The sequence below is a fragment of the Delphinus delphis genome, chromosome 3, assembly GCF_949987515.2.
Source record: "Delphinus delphis chromosome 3, mDelDel1.2, whole genome shotgun sequence".
NCBI classification, from domain to species: Eukaryota; Metazoa; Chordata; class Mammalia; order Artiodactyla; family Delphinidae; genus Delphinus; species Delphinus delphis.
The window spans coordinates 36,786,278-36,800,401 of record NC_082685.1 but is presented as its reverse complement, the minus strand read 5'-3'; the positions used below and the strand labels follow the sequence as shown (position 1 = coordinate 36,800,401).

Below are 14,124 nucleotides of genomic sequence, written 5' to 3'. Positions count from 1 at the left end.
ACTGGTCCCTTACCTCCTCCAGCATCTTCTGACCAAACACTGCATTATTTGCCTGTGCCCATGGAACCTGAAAAAGAGAGCCAGACTGCAGAATTTTCTGGACAAGATAAGGATCCATATGTCAATGCAACACCTATGGGCACAGGAACCCTCCTAAGCTCGGCTTACTGGCCAGCCTGCCTGGGAAAGAAGCACTGAGGAAAGTCACGCAGAGAAGAGGAGCATACCTTGAAGAAGGTAACTTCCGTTCTAGTCTCAGCGCTGCTACCAATTTACTCTGTGACCTTGAGAAGGTCACATCTCTTCTGGATCTTGGTTTCCCATCTATGTAATGACAAGATTGATTCTAAGGGGCTTCCCTGGTGGCGCAGTGGTTGGGGGTCTGCCTGCCGATGCAGGAGACACGGGTTCGTGCCCCGGTCCGGGAAGATCCCACGTGCCGCGCAGCGGCTGGGCCCGTGAGCCGTGGCCGCTGAGCCTGCGCGTCCAGAGCCTGTGCTCCGCAACGGGAGAGGCCACAGCAGTGAGAGGCCCGCGTACCGCAAAAGAAAAAAAGATTGATTCTAAGGTCTTTTCTGCCTCTAAAAGCCACCAGTTTGCTAAAAGAATAATGGATAGGGAACAAAAGAGGGAGCATTTTTCTTCCCTGAAATTAAAAAAAAGAACCTAAGAGGAAAACCCCCACCCCAGTCCCTTTCTCTTCCTGCTTTGCTTTTTCTAAGTTGAGATTCATTAATTTTTCAAATGGTGAGAGCTTCTCCCAGTAATATTAGCACATCAGTCATTTATTCTATAGGCGATTGAAATAGAAAATCCCTTAATGGGGGAGGGGCAGTCATTCATTTAGCTGAAAAGTGTAGGGGTATCAGGCATGGCTGGATCCAGGGGCTTAAACAGTATTGTTAGCTTGCTCACTGGCTCTTATCATTCATCTAGCTCCCATCTTTTGCTCTGCTTATCTTTATATGTTACACTTGTTTCCTTTCTGCAAATAGCTTTCTCACACCATTCTTACAACTTGAGCCCCCTCCCCAAGGAGAAGTAAGATTTCCCAGCATATCTGCCAAAAAAAGAAAAATAAAGAAAAAATCCAGAGAAGCTAGATGTTCTGTATCACAGACCCCTTTGAGATTCTAATGAAAGCTATAGATATACATTCCAGATAAAAAAATGCACATACAAAAAAATTACATTTTCATACAATTTCAAGTGACTCACGTCTGTTTAAGATCCTATGAACTAAGCATGATACCCCAGATTCACTAGTTATTTGAAAAAACAATGTTCAGAATTATCTAGGCCAATCCCCTCATCTTTACAGATGGAGAGACTGAGGTAAATAACTTGCCAAGTCACACTAACCTAGGACTAAGACCTGGATCTGCTACATCCCTGTGAAGTACATTTTCTCCTCCCTTGTGCTGCCGTCTTGGGGTTGAGTATATCCTCCAACAGAAAGTAGGTTTCTTCTTGCTGCTGTAGAGAAAAGGGAGTCCTAGGGAAGGAAGAGCCTGCACCCAATTCCCAGAGAAGAAGGAACAGTTTGGGATAGTCCTCTGGAAACATTTGCTTAACAACACAAGTCTTTCAAACAAGTCTGACACAGAATCCTGATACAAGTGCAGTCTGCAGTGAAGTGAGGAAAAGAGGACAGAGCCTCGCCCCCTTGGCCTCCTCCTCCATGTCTTCAGACCCTTCCCCTCACCTGCCCCAAGCACCTGAGGGCTCCACGGCGTGAAGTTTGAAAATCCCTGGTGAATGGGACTTGGAGTCAGTAGGACCTGGCTTCAAGTCTTGGCTCTGGGTGACCTTGGGCAATTTACCTGCCTCTTCTCATCTGTTTCTCCATCTATCAAATGGACATGACCTTCACAGCCTAGCAGGAAGCACAAAGGATTCGATGAGATCACTGTGGCATAAATACTGAACTGTGAATCACTGGGCAAATGCAAGTTGTAATTTGGACTTCAGATATCTGAAGCCACAGTCACCAAAGGTATTTCCTGAGGTGCTCAGTTACAATGACCTCACACATTACTGATCCTTGGAGGCCACCCAGGCAGCACAAAGAAGCAGTGGCAGCCTCCTACCTCTTTCCAGAAGGAAGGTTGGCCAAGCAGTGGCTCACATCCCTGTAGAGGGCTAGGTTCCATTTGTGCCCCCAGCCAGGGCCTGCATTATGCTGACCTCTCCAGGCTGCCTCACTGTGGTCTATCTACCCCAAGGAAGGCGTCGAGTTCCTCAGGAGCCCTTGGAGTGAACATGTCCTCTCTGCTCTGACCTCACAACTGGCCACAAAGCAGCCTACTTTATCATCTCTAACTACCCAAATACTGCTGGGTCGTTTGTCACCCCTGAGGCATGCACAGGGATACATCTTTACACCAACCGAAGTAAAGAAGGAAGTGGCTTGGCAAGGGTAGTAGTTAATCCTGCAGCTCTGCGCTCAAATCCCACTCCTGCCATGGGTTCTAAACCTCAGTTTCCTTAACTGTAAAATAGGGATAATAATAGTACTTATGTCATAGGGGCATTAGGAGGATCAAATGAGATCATGAGGGTAAAAATGACACCATGCCAGTCACGTGGAGAACATCCAATAAGTGGTAGCTATTTGCAGAGGTATTAGTTATTTAATTCATTACTTTGATATATGAAGTTTAAAAAATCTGAGTAAAAAGACAAAACAAATTTGGTACTATTCATCAGATATCAGGGTTTTAGGACTCAGGGTCCACCCTGAAGAAGAAAGACACACGTTTATGACAGAGTAAAAGAATTTTATGTCTTACAGCATGAAAAAACATATTACTCAAGGTGATGATCAGCCCAAACTAAAAGGAAAAGTGAAATTTAATCAGATAATGTTATAGAACATCCTAGAGTGACAAAGCCAGAATAGGTGTGTGAGAGAAGTCTGGATGTCTTAGGGATAGTGCATCCCGTGACGAAGTAGTGGGAGGAGGGGACACAGGGCTGCTCTGAGAATGTACCTGGGTTCAAGGCCCAGCTCCACTGTCTGAACCAGCTATTGAGGCCTGAGGCTGATTGCCCTGTGTGGAAATAGGGGATGTGGTTAGCACTGACCTCACAAGGTTGGGATGAGACAACATATGAAAGAGCTTGGCCCAGACTGGGCATTGTTTTTATTACCTGTGGGCTACCTTACATATCCTCCTTTCCCGCAGTTCTCAACTTTCTTAAACCAGAAGCTCCTTTAAGAATCTGGTGAAAACCAAAGAAAAGTAAGCATAACAGCCCAAATGTCACCTACAATTCATGCCCCCCAAATCTCCCAACAGACATATGGAACCCATAAACTTTTCAACAGATTTTACTCCCTTGATATATAGAAGTAGCCAAATCCAGAGAGAAATATACACACGAGACATGCTAGCCCTCAGGGAGCCCAGCCTGGATGCGAGGTGGGCAGGTCACCAGGGAATTTGAGTGTGTGACAGGAGTTGGGCGTCTACCACCACCCTCACTTGGTAAGACCCCAAGTGTCAGGCTCCATCTTCCATTTGGGGCATGGAGGTGACGGATAAGTGCCCTGGGATCTTGGGAGTGGGCTGCATGGGACCTAGGCAAAGTACTGAGCATCACTCCTCCAGATGAAGAACAGGCCTCCTCCTGCCTGCTGTCACCAAGAGGTCCTCACCAGATGCCAAAAAGTAGAACAGCAACCACTCCTCAGCTCAAATTAGGGGTTGACTTCCACCCAGCCCTGGAAACAGACATGGCAGCCTCTAGCTATACCACCTCCTCTCAGCAGATTCCTTCAGTACGGTCTTCACCTTACCCCCCAAGTCCATGGAATCTTTATTTAGTCCGGCTAAGGGTGAGAGTCAGGATACAAAGGCATGGCTGGATCAACTTAGAAGAAATTGCGTCCTTCCACAGCCTTCCCACATTACACCTGGACCTGCCTTCTGAAACTTAAGAACCAAGCATTGGCCATGTTTTTCTTTGGCTTCCCCTGGAAAACCTCCCCCTTAATCAACGGAACTAAGCTGGCTTTCCCTTAGTCAATGGGACTGGCTGGCTTGGCTACAGTCAGAGCCTCAGTGTATGAGTTAGTTCGCTGAAGTGTGGGTGTTGGGAGGTGGGGAGGGGACAGATGTTCAATCTGGTCCCATTCCTGCTCTAACCTCTCAGCCCTCTCCTTCCCCACTCTGCTCCAGCCACGCTGGCCTCTGCTGTTCCTCAAACTGGGGAGCCTGGCTCCCCACTCAGGGCCTTTGCACTTGCTGGCCCCTCTACCTAGCTCTCCTTCTCTCCACACGGCTTCCTCCCTCACCTCCTTTGCATCTTTGTTCAAGGGTCACCTCTCAGGGCTCATCTGATTCCTCTGACTGTCCTATTTAAAACTGACCTCCTCACTGCCCACATCATCTAGCCCCTCCTATAGCCCTTTCCCACTTTTATTTTCTCCATAGCACTTATTGCTGCCTAGCATGCTTTATATTTTATCTGTTTTTATGTTTTTTTGTCTGCCTCCCCATGCACACTAGAAATACAAGTTCCATGAGGGTGGGGATTTTTTTTCTGTTTTGTTCAGCATTGTATCCTCAGCATCTAAAGTAGTGCTTGCCACCTGGTTAAGTGTTCGAATATTTTTGAATGAACAAGTGTATGTTACCTCACCATGAGTGTGGGAGTGCTATCATAGTAGGAGAACAGAGTGCTAGGGGAGCTCATGGCAGGGGCTCCTACCTCTAACTTGATGATGCGAGCTGGGGCAGGGGGCAGTTCTGGTCAGGGAAGGCTTCCTGTAGGAGGTGGCATCTGAAGAATGTCAGCTGGGCCCTGCCTACCCAACACCCACTGTGGTTCCGTTGTTAGTGCTTTCATACACCACCTGGGTGGAGATGGGAGTCTAAAGGCCAGGTATCTGGTCATAGCCCAGCTCCTAAGTCTCCACCCTCTTTAGGCTTCTGTCTACTGTCTGACAGTCAGAAGCATTGAGCCAAAGACACCCCTAAGCTCTGCCGATCTATGATGCCGCTTTTGTTCTCTCCTTAATGCACAATCCCCATAGACAAGCTACTTTTTGGAGACAACGTCATAGTGATTAGTAAGATAAACAGCATTGGCCCTTGCTGATGGCCTCATTCAGAAAAGCAGCATCTATATAAGAAGCTTCCAGAACTGCTCGGAAGCAGAGGAAAGTGCTAAAACCTGGTGACTGCCCTCACATATAGTGCCACCTGCTTCTGCTGAAAGCATGTTTGTGTCTCCGCCAAACCCCACCTGAAATCCGGCAACCACTTACACCTGTATGTCACGCCCCCGTTTGTTCTTTCATTTAGTCTACAAATGATTGTTGATCTGGGAGCCAAAGAAACAAAGGCAAATAAAACGCAGCCTTTGCACTCATGAACATTTCAGTCTGGAAGAGGAGATTGGACATTCCCTCCAAACAAGAATTCTGAAGGGACACAGACATCGTCAGTGCCATTGGAGGCATGTAAGTAAAGGGCTTTGGGAATTCAAGGGAGAAAGGATGCAGGCTGAAGCCCTAACCTTCCATGTGATGGTGTTAGGAGGTGGGGCCTTTGGGAGGTAATTAGTTTAGCTGAGGTCATGAGGGTAGGGCCTCCATGATGGGATCAGTACCCTTATAAGAAGAGAGAGAGGGCTTCCCTGGTGGCACAGTGGTTGAGAGTCCGCCTGCCGATGCAGGGGACATGGGTTCATGCCCCGGTCCAGGAGGATCCCACGTGCCACAGAGGGGCTGGGCCTGTAAGCCATGGCCGCTGAGCCTGCGCGTCTGGAGGCTGTGCTCCGCAACGGGAGAGGCCACAGCGGTGAGAGGCCTGCATACCAAAAAAAATAAAAGAAGACGGAGAGACACCAGCGCTTCCTCTCTCCACCATGGGAGGACACGGTGAGAAGGCAGCCACTTGCAAGTCAGGAACAGGGTCCTCACCAAGGACAGGGTCTGCTGGCACCTTGATCTTGGACTTCTAGCCCCCAGAACTGTGTGAAAGAAATGTCTGCCACCCAGTCTGTGGAGTTTGTTTGGCAGCCCAAGCTGACGAATACGGGACGCTCTAAGAGGTCAGAGATGAGAACCTGGGCGAGGAGGGGTCTAAAAGAGGTGAGAGATGTGAGAGGTGACACGGTGAGTGTGTAAAGGTCTGGCCCAAGCAGTTGCATGTCCAAAGTGATGCCAGAGCACAGTTTTCCTACGACAGGCTGAGCAGGTATGGGAATCCCCACCTGACAGACCAGGAAGCCGAACCGCTAGAAGTTCCTTTCCCAGGTCACATGGCTGATGAAGGGGAGAGTCAGAACAAGACTCCACACTGCCTGGCCCCAACCTAGAATTTGTTCTCTCCTACTGGATCTGTCTGTGAGATAGATGTGTGTCAAGCCTAGATTCCAATCAAAACATAGCTTGGAAAGTGGCAGTACACCCTGGTCCTTAGGGCTGAGTTCAAACCCTGGCTCTGCTCTTCATCAGCTGTGTGGTCCCAGTGAAGTGATTTAACCTCCTTGAGCCTCAGTTCCTACGCTAGAAAGACTGCCATGATAGAATCTTCTTCACACAGTTGCTATGAGGAATAAATGAGCCAATGCTTGGAACTGAGAAGTGTTGGGCATATAGGAAATGCTCAACTAGTAATAGCGGTTACGTCAGTATCCTTGCTGTGAGGACACAGGGAAAAACCTAGGGTCTCAGCATTGGCCAACAGGAAAGTTAAAAGCTTTTGTCTGAACCAGGGTTAACAGGTGTTAGAGGGTTCTCTTCTAAAGCTACATTATGTCCACACTCCAACTCTTCTGAGAGAAGTCCTATCTGGGGAGAGCTGAGAATAAAAGAAAACCCGGAGAAAATGAATAGTGCGTTCAGATCATCCGAGTAGGGGCAGATGCTACCAGGGCCTGGTGAGCAAATCTCAGTGGCAGAACTAGATTCAGGAGCTGGACTCACAAGGAGTCTTCTAGTCTAGGGGCTCTCACAGTCTTTGCAACCCACAGGATGGAACACTGCACATTGCAACTCAGTACATGTAGTTATAGATACACAGATATCAAGGTTTCTCAGTCTCCTCACTGTTGAAATTTTGAGTTGGATAATTCATCGCTAGGGAGTGGGGAGGGGGCTGTCTTGAGAATTGTAGGATATTTAGCAGCATCCCTGGCCTCTACCCACTTGATGTCAGTAGCATTTCCTGCCCCCTTCAGTTGTGACAATTAAAATTGTCTCCAGACATCTCCAAATGTCTCCTGGGAGACAAAATTGCCCACAGTTGAAAACCACTAATGCACACAGATATAAGGAACAAAAGTTTCATAAAATTTATCCTTACAAAATGTACTCTGATATTTCTCGTTTTGTATTATTAGATGTCACTTGTTTAAAAGTGCCAATTGTGGCTCACTAACTTAATTTCACAGTGCAAGAACCGTAGTTTGAGGAACACTGTTCCAGGCGAGGCTTTCTGCTTATCCCTGGCCTTCAGAAACTCAGTTGTAACTGTTTTCCAATGTCACCTGTCCTTCCCGGAGGGGAACCCGTATTGAGAATTGGGAAGATGTTTGGGTTGGGAAAGTTACATATCATCTTAGGATCTCTGTCCCACCCTCTGTAAAATGGAGATCAAATGCCTACCTCAAAGGCTTGGGTGGACAGTAATGAGATAATCCCTAGAATAAGCACTATCTCTGAGCAATTGCTATGTGCCGGGCACTGTGCTAGGGGGTTTACACACACATTTTCTCATTTAATTCTCATAGCATTTCTATGAACAAGGGACTATGTTTACCATTACTTGATAGATGAGGAAACTGAAGCCTGGAGAAGCTAAGGATGCAGACTTTGGAAGATGTGGTGGTTTTAAAATATTTCTGCAGGTTCTTCTTATCAAGAGGTGAAGTCTAATTATTCACTCCTTGAATAGAATGCGGCAGAAGTGACCCCGTGGGACTTCCAAAGTCATGTAACATAATTCAATCCTCATGTCTTTCTCTCTTGGGATGCTTGCCCTTGGAACCCACCTGTCATTTTATGAGGAAGCCCAGGCCACATGAAGAGGCCACAGTAGATGTACCTGCCAGCTGAGGTCCAGCCAAGAGCCAGCCTCAACCACCAGACATGTAAGTGACCCTTGAGTGAGAACCACCCAGCTGAGCTCAATTAACACCCAGCATCATGATAGATAATAATGAAGGACTATTGCTGTTTTGCACCACCAATTTTGCTTTACGGCAACAGATAACTTGTAAATAAGGGAAGACCTAAGATTTCTACTTAGACAGTATGACCCTGGAACCCACACTTATAACTATTACCCCTAGGGCCAGGAAGGGTTTGTACTTTGTGGTTTGATTTTTTTCCCCTCAGCTTTATAGATGTATAATTGACAAGTTAAAATTGTATATATTTAAGGTGTACAACATGATGTTTTGATATAAGCATACACTGTGACATGCTTACCACAATCAAGCTAATAACATATCTATCGCCTCACATGTTACCTTTTTGTGTGTGTGGCAAGAACACTCTCTTAGCAAATTTCAAGTATACAATACAGTATTATTAACTATAGTCACCATGGTGTACATCAGATCTCCAGAACTTATTCATCCCGCATAACTGAAACTTTGTATCCTTTGACCAACATCTCCCCATTTCCCACACCTCCCAGCCCCTGGCAACTACCATTCTACTCTTTGGTTTTGTAAGTTCAATGTTTTTAGATTCCATATGTAAGTGAGATCATACAGTATTTGTCTTCTGTGTCTGGCTTATGTCACTTAGCATAATGTCCTCCAGGTTCATCCATACGGTTGCAAACGGATTTCCTTCTCTTTCAAGGCTGAATAATAGTCCTGGGTGTGTGTATAAATTGTTTTCTCATTGTTCTGGAAGCCAGAAGTCAGATCAAGATGTCAGCAGGGTTGATTTCTTCTGCGGCCTCTCCCCTCGGCTTGTAGATGGCTGTCTTCTCCCTGTGTCCTCACACAGTCTTTCCTCTGTTCCTGTCTGTGTCCAAATGTCCTCTTCTTCTGAGGACACCAGTCATATTGGATTAGGGTCCACTCTAATGACCTCATTTTATATTGCTGACCTCTTTAATGACCCTATCTCCATATACAGTCACATTCTGAAGTAGTGGGGGTTAGGACTTCAATATATGAACTTGGCGAAGGGGGCGGGCAGCAGCGGGGAGTACACAATTCAGTTCTTAACAGGTATCCCAAGAGCCCTGGGACTAAAGCCAAAATGTTAGAACACATCAGTGAGGTAGACATTATTACTGTCTCATTTTTAGGCTTAGAGTAGTTTAAGTAACTAGTCCAAGATTAGGTGGTTTCCAGGTAGCAAAGCCAGAATTTGAATTGAGCAGCCCCTCTGACTTTGCTCTACACGCCCCTTACCTGGAACAACCTTCTTTGTATGTTGAAGGAAGCACCTCTCACCTTCCTGCTTCTCCAAGCTCCCTACTCCTTCCCTCTGACTCTGTCTGCCCGTCTCTGGTCTTGAGCTTTTAGAAAACAAAAGCCGGGAAACCTTGCAAGCTTCTCCTGCTTCCGCCATCCATGCCTCACTGGAAGGAATGAAGCACAAACCTACTGTCTGCTTGAATGAAGGGAAAGGGCAGAAAGGCGTGGGGCAGAAACATGAGTGAAAATCACAAATATCACGCAGTCACTCACGACCCAAATGTCCAATCAATCCCCATCCAAAGGGTGAATCCAGCCACTTAGATGCTCTGCATGTGTGATACACGTCAGGATGAAGCTCGCTGACTCCACACCTGGCTGAGGAATCCAGTCCACACAGCTAATCTAGCTCAAGACCATCCCTTATGAGCGTCCGCAAAGCAGGGATTGATGAGGAAGCACCTGCTGCAGCATCAGGGTTGAAGCAGCCTCCTTCCATCCCTCCCTAGCTGACCCCAGGACAAGCCAGCAGGTTTCACAGGAAGGGGCTCCCAGGGCAGAGACTGGTGGCTGTCCTGACACAGCAGAGTCAGCAGGGCTTCCCCTTCCCAACCGGAACACTCTGCTGCCCCAGAGAGCCCGAGAGGCTGGCCAGCCCCTGGCTGTGATGCACCCAAGGAAACACCTGAGCAGGATTCTCCCCCTCACCTGCCCCCCACTTGAAATCACCTACACAGAGATGTCAGAAGGCACTGGATCTTCCCCACTGCAAGGTTCAAGCCCCAGCTATTCCAGCACAGCTGTCCTTGAGCATTGTCCCTAAGGTCTCTGAGGGACCGGTGTTCTTTCAACCATTTGCCACATATTGCTGAGGCCTCCTCCAAGCCAGGCATGCTTAGGATACAGAGGTGAGTAGACAGAGCCAGCCAGCCTCTCTGCCTCGGCGAGGGGGATGTGGCAGGAGTGCCAGCCGAATGGAAACTGGAATTCACAGTCCAACTGTGCCTCCTGCGCCGGTGGCCCAGGGGCCCTCCCCAGCATCTGCTGGGCATGAATTGACATGCAGGAAATCAAAGGAGTCTACAAGGGCAGTTTTGTAGGTGGGCATCAGGGAACAGAGAGACAATGCTCTCTTTTTCCCAGCATCACTGGTCTCTACCGCTCTCCCTCTGCCGACCTACTTTATTTCCCTTGACAGAACCCCCCTTCGTGTTTACACTCCATGTCTTCACTTGCTCTCCCCCGTTTCCTCTCCCATCCTTTGTAAACAGGCTTTCATCCCCACCACTTCCTGGGAACCATGCCTGTCACGAAGGGCCTCGATGCTGCCAAAGCCAAGCCTTTTCTCAGTCCTCATCTTCCCGCACCTCTCAGCAGCATTTAGCACAACTGATCAGGCTCCTCTGTACCTTTAAGCACTTCTTTTGCACAGTTTCCAAGCTCGCTGACTACTCCTTCTCAGCAGAGAGCCTTCTCATCTTCCCATCTTCTCGGTGTTGAAGGTCCCCACTGCTCCATCCTTGGATCTTCCTCTTCCCTCCCTGGTGACTTTATCCACTCCCGTGGCGTTAAAGTCTATCCACACCGTGATGACTCCCAAATCATGTCACCAGCCCAGGCCTTTCATAGGCAGCTCAAGCTTCCCATGCTCCCAGCTGGCCTCTTGGTTCCTCCCGAATCCCAGTAACTGTATCACCATTCACCTGATTACACAAACCAAATATCCCAGAGTCTCTTTGACTTCCCTGTGGATCTCAAACCCCACATCAACCATCAATAGGCTTGATGGCCTCTTTTGCAAAATGTATCTGGAATCCATCCGCTTCTCACCACCGCCACCATCACCTTCTCCAGCAGTTGCCTCCCAACTCAACTCCCTGCTTCCCCCTTAGAAAACTGTCCATCTGTACCACCCTCCCCAGCGGCAAGAATGGCCCGTTGGAAAAGTAAATGAGACCATGCCCCTGCTCAAACACTCCAATGAGTTCCCACTACAAGAAATCCACATTGCATGCAATGCTCTGCTCCCCCATTTCTTTTCCCACCTCCTCTGCTATACTCTCCCCTCCCTCTGCTCCAGAAACACAATGGCCCCCTTGATGAACACACCAGGGATACGCCTTTCTTAGGGTCTCTGCCGTTGCTGTTCCCTCTGCCTGTGCTACTCCAGACATTTACAGTTTTCACCCCTTTGGGACTCAATTCAGATGTCACCACCTCAACGAGGCCTTTGCTGATCACTGGTTGTAAAATAGATCACCCATCGCTGTAGCTCCTTACCTGGCTTTCCTTATTTTATAGCACTTATCAAGAGCTGGCCTGTTTGTTTACTTATTTATTTATGGGCTGTCTCCTCCACTAGAAGCTGAACTCTACCTGGGCAAGAGCTTGATCCCTTGTATTTACTTCCGGATCCCCAGATCAGAGAATAGCAACTGGCATATAGCAGGCACTCAGTAAATAGTTGTTGAATGAATGAATGATGTTTTGGTATCTGGTCCCTGGCCAGCCCTCAGGGAGTGTTGTGCCAGTGACGCCTTTTCCCAGCTGTGACACTGATGATGAGCGCCTCTTTCCAACTTTGCTTAAAATCTGCAGTGATGGGAATATTTATACCACAGGAATCGGTAAACGTGACAAATCAGGGCTTTGATTTTTCTTTTTTGGAAAGCAGTTTACCAGTACACCACTTTTAATCTCTGAAGAAGCTCTTTGCTCAAAGATCTTTGGGACACTGGGAGCCCAAGCAGCACTACCTCTGGGCCCTGATGACAAAATCTGATCCTGAGTTAGAAACGAAAGTATTCTGTTTGGAGCAAAGCTTGGTTTGGGTGCTGTGAGACCTAAAGGGAAGACACCTCCATCTGGCCTTGAGGGTTTGCAGCTTTGGGCGGGTGGGGACTTAACCCCACAGGAGAGGGTGAGCTCTGGAAGCACCAGGTGAAGGAGCCGCACTGGTCACACTTGCGGCTACTCTTTCATGCAACTTGCGGAAAGCAGTTATTACTGAGGTGGGGGGAGAAAAGGAACTCACAGGGGCTCCAGAAATATTGGGGGAGACTCAGAGGGCCTGAGGCTTGATAGATGGGGGTTTACTAGGCAGAAATATTGTATACTTATTTGTATGACCAAATTTGCACCCTCTGACCGGTGGGACTAGAGCTAGCCCAGTTTGGAAGGACATGGGCACTCAGAGGCTGGTTCTTGTATCTGAGCTGCCAGCTTTTAGTACACAGAGCTGGGGCTGTGGTTCTCTGACTCAGAGAGTAGAAGAGCTACTCAAGGGCTTATTAGAAACACAGACTCAGCACTACCACCTCTGGCCTCCTCCATCTGATTTAGTAAAGCTCCGCAAACTGCATTTTTAGCAAATGATCTAGGTGGTCTGTAGACAACATGTTAAGAAGCACTGTACTTTAACCTGCGCCCCGTCAGGAAAAGGATCAGAGTTTACTCCCCTCCAGATCCCCTAGAGGGTCCACTGTCTTCGGGGACCCACTTGGGTAAACACTGAGTTGGAAGAGCCATTCCTCTCTCCCCTAGTCACTGACTTTTGTCTGCCACCTGCCTTAAGCCCAGGTGGCTTCAGAGAAAGGGAACCTCTCATCTGACCCTTCTGCCCCAGATTGTTGACCTCCCCACCCCTGCCTCCAGCGAGGAAGAAGCTAGGCCAGGGGGTAAAAGGGCGATGCTGTAACAAGCTCGGAGACACGGTTTCCAGAAACCAAACAGCAGCTGTTTTCATGCCTTTCCAGTCACACCAGGAAGTTTCAATTTCCTCCTCTTGCAGGCTCATAAACATTTGGCGTTCGGTTTCTGTGTTTTCTGCAACTGCCGGAAGCTACCTTCGCCATTCCGGGCGGGGGCGCAGTGCACGCCCAGGTGCGGAGGGCTCTCCTGCGGGCGCCCGCAGCGGGCGCCGCCGCCGCGTCTCCGTCTGCGCGCAGCAGAAATGAAGCCTTCCGGGGCCTCTCCTTGCCACCCAGAGCCGGCCTGCCTTCCTCTGTACGTGCAGAGACGGGGAAACAGTTCTTTAGACCGCTCCGCTGCCCCTTCCCCTGAGCTGGTGCTGGGAGTGGGGCAAGCTCGGCGCTGAGGAGGACCCGGGCGCCACCTGCCGTCCAACGCGCCTAAGCGACGGGAGTGTGAACGCACCAAGTTGCTTTGCAATTCCCTGGCCTCCCCAGGATTCAAGTCAAAGAGACGGAAGTGCACCAAACACCAAGGGAGTGGATTTACTGAACTTCTTCCCTGTACCCGACAGGTAGGTGTACATCTGAGTCCCTTTCTGGAGAGCTTTGGGACTAGTGAGGAAGGTCAGATTCAGACTGCATTTTTCTCCCTGGGCTTTACAGAGGCGTGCCAGGGACTTCACAAAACTATGGGATAAATGTGGGGCATCTCCTGGAGCGCCAGTTTTATGGGGTGAGACAAGAATTAAAACACTTTTAATATAAAACTAGAATTTTAAGATAAACAAGGGACTTGAAAGAAATTTTCCTCTCCCTATAGCCACTTGCAATTGACCTCCCCAGACATTCTGGGTTCTGCATTCACTCTCTCCTGCTGTTAGGGATTTTTTAGTGGGAAAAGCTGAGAAGCTCTAGATAAACAGGAGCTGTTGAAGAAGCAGTGGAAAGTGCAGTTAGGTAAGCCTTGACTACATGGAGGCCTCCAGGGAGAAGGTGAGGCAGGGGCATCCAGGAAGACTGCTGAGGAGGGGGAGCT

General features: G+C 48.5%; 1 protein-coding gene across 2 annotated transcripts in view; it reads left to right on the top strand.

Moving 5' to 3' along the window:
* Positions 1–13,291: 13,291 nt before the first annotated feature.
* TTC1 (tetratricopeptide repeat domain 1) overlaps positions 13,292–14,124 on the top strand; it is a 73,501-nt gene continuing 72,668 nt past the window's right edge. The window contains exon 1 of one of the 2 annotated variants that reach the window (XM_060008437.1): positions 13,292–13,660. The gene's annotated coding sequence lies outside the window, so the exon portion shown is untranslated. The remainder of the gene's footprint in view (positions 13,661–14,124) is intronic. The other variant, XM_060008436.1, reaches the window with a different exon arrangement.